Here is a 5,638-nt window from a genome sequence, read left to right as displayed (position 1 = left end):
GTCTGGCTGACCACCGGGCAATACGCATCCCTGTGCGTCCAAGTCCTTTTGTGTGTAGCAGTGTGGTCAGAGCCTGGTGATCTGTACGCAGTGTAAATCTTGTCCCCCATAAGAAAGTCCTCCACTTTTCCGCTGCCCACACACAGGCTAACGCTTCCTTTTCTACAATGGAGTATTTCCGTTCAGCAGGGGTAAGTGAACGTGAGGCAAAAGCAACTGTGCGCTCAGTGTTATCAGGATGCATTTGTGTCAGTATGGCCCCCAGACCATAATCCGAAGCATCTGTAGACACAATTGTAGGAAGGCTGGGGTCAAAGACTGACAGCGCTGAACTGGTTACAATGCGAGTCTTGACCGTGTCAAAGCTGGACTGTGCTGCTGCTGTCCACTGAAATGTGTCGCCACGCAGGCAGTCTCGCATGGGCTCTACCAGAGATGCATAGTTCTGCACAAATTTTGCATACCATGCTGTGAGCCCCAGGAATGAGCGCAGTGTGGTGGCGTCGCTAGGCGCTGGAGCAGCTGTAATAGCCTTGAGGTGATCTGTGTCTGGCAGCAAACCCTGGGCTGAGATGGTGTGTCCAAGGAACCGTAGGCTGTTCTGGTTGAAGTGGCATTTTTCATTGTTGAGGCCAGCTTCCTTTAGCGCAGCAAGCACCATCTGCAGGTTATGATCATGCTCCACCTTTTCTGTGCCATAGACTATGACATCATCTAGGTCAGTGGTTCCCAACCTGGGGTCCGGGCACCCCCAGGGGGGGGCGGCAAAGATCACAGGGGGGGCGCGAGTCTTTATCTGGTTTGAAGTTGAGGTAAAAAAAATTGTTAAATAAATTATGGTAATACACTAGAATATATAATGTATGCAAAAGTCAGTATGAAAACTGTATATTCTGTTGTATCCTCGTTTTTCCTGCCGCCACGGCATCACTATTTTATGAATGAAACATGGCGGAGAAACATAACAGTGCTGATAACTGCTCTGTATCAAAAAAGAAAGTAAGGCTCTATCTCGAGAGTTACCTCAACTTCGGTTTCGGGGCTCAGCTTTTCTTAGACATGAGTAGGGGGGGCGCCAAGGAAAAAAGGTTGGGAACCACTGATCTAGGTAGTTCTGGAACCCCTTGAGATCTTTCAGCACCAGAGATATCATCTTGGAGAACGCACTTGGGGCAGAACACAGCCCATATGGAACCCGACGAAACCTGAAGAGCCCTTATGAATGCAGTCATATCTCTGCTTTCCTCTGCCAGTAACACCTGATGATAAGCATTTGCCAAATCAATGGTTGAGAACACAGTGGCTCCACGCATTTCAGAGAAGAGGTCATCCATATGAGGAAGTGGGTGACTGTCCATCACTACAGCCTTGTTTGGTTCACGTAAGTCCACACACATTCTCACTGAACCATTCTTTCGTCGTGTGACAACGATGGGTGATACCCATGGGGATGCGTCAATCCTCTCTATCACATCCATTTCTAACAGTCTCTCCAATTCAGCAGAGACAGCTTGTTTAACAGAGAGTGGAAGTCTCCGCAGTTTTTGTTGAACAGGCTGGACGTCTTCCCTAACTTTCACACGGTGAATGAAACCTTTAGCAAGACCTAACTTCTCTCCAGTCACTGATCCGGGCGTTGATCTCTCTGATCTCTGTCACTGGGCCCGCAGGTGAGAGCACCATGTTGTTGTCAATAGAAAGTCTCAGTGCCCTGAACAAGTCCATTCCGAGCAGAGCTGTGCCTGTCTTCACGACGTACAGTGTAGCTGGTACTGTAATGGTTGCATACCTCACTGTAGCTGGCAGGCAACCCAGCACTGGAACATCAGATTTGGTGTAAGTCACTAGCCTTTTTTCTGGTTCAGCAAGCGGCACACCACTGAAGTTCGCCCTATAGAAGTGCTCAGGAATGATTGATACAGCCGATCCCGTATCCACCACTAGCTCCACAGTACGGGAAGTTGTCCTTGTATTTATGGCTACTGTGCATGTAATTTTGTCATCCAGTTGTCCATTTTCTATCGTTCGTACTGTATTCATTTCCAGAATGACCACTTCTCCTACCTTGGCCGTGGTTTGCTTGGACTTACATACACGGGCAAAGTGTCCGACCTTATTGCAGTTTCGGCAAGTCACTTTCCTTGCAGGGCAGTCCTGGGCATTTGCCAGGTGAGCTGCTGATCCACATCTAAAACAGCTTTGATCCTGTTTCAGTGCTGCTGCAGGCTCGATGGGGTGACTGCTCTTTGCTCTGTTTCTGAATGGGCGTTTTGGTCTCACCTTCACCACGTGCACTGGAGCATGCGGCTCGGAAGCTAGAGTCTGGGCGTGTCCGATAGCTGCTTCCACTTGACACGCCAACTTTACTGCTTTATCCAGAGTGAGATCTGTCTCAGTTTGTACTAACAGTTTCTCACGTATCTTCACACAGCTAGCATGCTCAATCAATTGGTCCCGTATCATTTCATCTGTGTTCCCAGCAAATCCACACGTTGTAGCTAACTCACGTAGCGCGCCCACATACTCGGCTACAGTCTCATGCGATCTCTGTACTCTCTGTCTGAACTTGTGCCGTTCCACTACAACGTTTATTGCTGGACTGAAGTGTGCACGCAGTGCATCCACTGCTGAATCATAGGTTGTACCTACATTCGTGAGTGTATAAAATACACGTTGGCCTTCGGTGCCCAGGCAGTGTAGGAGAATTGCACGTTTCCTCGTGTCGGGCCAGTCGTCCCCCTCCGCGTGAATAGCGAGCAGGTAATTCCCGAACATTTTCATCCACATATCGAACGGAATAGTAGGTTGTCCGGCGCATGGTAGGAACAACGCAGGAAGAGGCACACCGGCAGTCGCCATCCTCGTCGCCAATTTGTTATGTCTGTATTATTCACTCCAGGACAGACGAGACCGTCGAGCTAGCTTCAACTTGTTGTAAACTTCCTTCTTTATTATTTTCTTCTTCTTCTTTACGGCTCTTACCAACATCCAGTACAATGCACTGTGGACTACAGCGCCCTCTAGTGGTTAAGCCATAACTCAATACACAACATACCTCCATTTTCTGTGTCCATTGTTGTTATTTTATAAATACCTATTTATTTATAGTATTGAAAGAATTTATAAACAATTTGTATTTATTATTGTTATATAAGAAATTGCACTCCATTTTCTGTGTCCATTTTTTATTAGTAACCTTTTACCTTGAAGCATTCCAACTGCACTGCACTACTTGCAAAAACACACTGAAAAACATCTGACTGTGTGACACATCTTGCTTTTGCACATCATACTGTTATTGCTTCTTGTTTATAAGACACATGCATTTAAGTATGTTTATTGTGAAGATTGTGGGTATGGATGCAACAGAACCTTATGGCTGTATTTAATGCACATTTATTTCAGCACAACACTAGGGCTCATGTTTGTCAGAACACAACATACAGACACAATCTTATCAAGGAATGTCATGTCTTCATCCTTGCATGGCAACACCATGTGAATCTGTACTTTATCTGACAAAATAGTGTACTTGTTGCGGACGGTTCCAATCACCCTTTCCACATGAATTCGGAGGTGGGCGATTTTTCTTGTGCTCTCCACATCTCTTGCATCCAGCTGACAGCGTCCTTTTGAAAGCAGGTATCTTTACCTCGGCACACATAAGTCCCACACTCTCCTGTATGTCAAAGCCGCGATCAGCCAACACCAAATCCCCAGGTAACAGTTTGTCCAGAATCCCACAGTTATCAGTTATGTGCTTATCACCTCCCCCCATCCCTTGGAAATGAATGAAATTGAGCCCTGTGGTGTAATACCAATAAGGTACTTCATAGTTGTGTTGTTTTTGTAGTGGGAATATGACTGAGCTTGAGCTTTAAGATTTGATGGTCTCTGTATGAATATTTCGAAACAGTCCAGAATAACGGCAACATGCTTCCCAAAGAACTCCACAAACTGATGGGGCATAGTTGCATGCAACGCATCTCGCCCTGGCCAGTTAATCAAAGGGCTGGTGCGCGCATGCAAAACATTTATGATGTTACTGAAGGTTTTGGAAACAGTTTTTCTGTCTACACAAAAAAGGTGGGCAATGTGTTGTATTGGTAAATTTAGTCTAAGGCGCATGAGAGTCAGGAAAAGCATCGGAAAAGGTGACAGTACTTTACTACTCTGTGTCACGTACGGTCACACAGGCTAGAACACCCATGACAACTTCAAGGTGTGGAAGTCCAGTGTAGTACTTCACTTTGACGTTGTCATCCTTCAGGAAATGTTCATCCATTTTTCTCTGGCCAAGCTCACATTTCAGGGCCCTATTCTCTTCCAGCAGCCGGTCGATTTCATCGCGCCGACGCTGACAGAAGTCACATTCTGTCAGTAGTCTCTGGTCAGCTCCATCCTCTACTGGTGCTGGTGTTTTAGCTAAATGTGCCACATCCAGCTGCAACAGCAACAAAAACAATATAAGGTATTGTGTCTGCTGGCTCTATAAGGCTTACCTGGTGGAACAAGGTCATCAATAACTGTCTCATCCATCGTAGGTGTAGTCAGTCCTTTGCCGTTTTCTCGTTTCCTGTCTCTCATAGCGTGCAAGTCTTTGTGGCTTTCATCTCAGTGTGGCCCAGGTTTAGTGATGGTGCCCAATCTGGATGCGAGTTGTACATTTCATTTGCTGGTTTCCCTGGTAACACAATCAAAATGATCATCCCATAGCAAGTGTTGAAAACATATAGAACCATAATGTTGTGTTATGTTTGTGTTGTGTTTGTGTGCGCGCGCATTCATGTGTAACGTATGTATGTGGTGTCGCAGTTGAAGGAAAGAAACGATGTATAAAAAGAAAATCGTACACCATCTTTAACTTACCAGAATGAAAATGTAGGGAACACACTCTCATCGACATCGGGATACTGTGGAAGGTTATGTTTGGTCGTTTTACAGCTATATAGACGTTACGTCTATAAACAGTGCGCAGTAGTCCGAGTAGCGGTAAAGGAGGAAATCAACATGGCGGCCACGCCAAGTAATGACGTCACGACGCCCAAGCCCTATCTTAAGGGTTTCGGGAATAGGCGCACAAAAATGGCTCGCTAGCACCCCCTACAAAATTAAAAAAATGTAGCCCCTGTAATACATTTAACATAGACTCATGAAACTTGGTACACATATGCAGCATGTCAAGACGTACAAAAATCGTCATTGGAGCCATACCCTAAACCCAACAGGAAGTCCGCCATTTTGAATTGAAAGTTCGAAATTAGTACGATTTTGGCCATTTCCACATATCGTACTTTAACGCACTCCTCCTAGAGATTTCATCTGATCAACTTCAAATTTGATCTTTACCATCTTAAGACGTTAAAGATGAAAAGTTATTAAAAGAAAAACTTTTCGTCGTAGGGCATGTCCGTGGCGGGGTGGCAATTTTGTGCGTTTCGCCATCGAAACAGGAAGTGGGTGTGACTTCAGTGTCCAAGAGTCCAACCATGAGGACATCTACATGCCAATATTGGCTCAAAGTCATAGCGCCCCCTAGTGGCAACAGGAAGTAGGCCTAAAAGTAAAGGTGCTAGACTTTAACAAACTCCTCCTAGCGATTTCATCCGATGAACTTCAAATTTGGTCTGTACCATCT

At 45.6% G+C, this 5,638-nt stretch overlaps 1 pseudogene; it reads right to left on the bottom strand.

The window, feature by feature from the left end:
- Nucleotides 1-3,310: 3,310 nt before the first annotated feature.
- Nucleotides 3,311-4,906, bottom strand: LOC114562452 (uncharacterized; annotated as a pseudogene).
- Nucleotides 4,907-5,638: the final 732 nt, after the last annotated feature.

The sequence above is a fragment of the Perca flavescens genome, chromosome 10 (assembly GCF_004354835.1).
Source record: "Perca flavescens isolate YP-PL-M2 chromosome 10, PFLA_1.0, whole genome shotgun sequence".
Classification (NCBI taxonomy): domain Eukaryota; kingdom Metazoa; phylum Chordata; class Actinopteri; order Perciformes; family Percidae; genus Perca; species Perca flavescens.
Note: the sequence above shows the minus strand (reverse complement) of the source record. Positions and strands in the feature narration are given on the sequence as shown.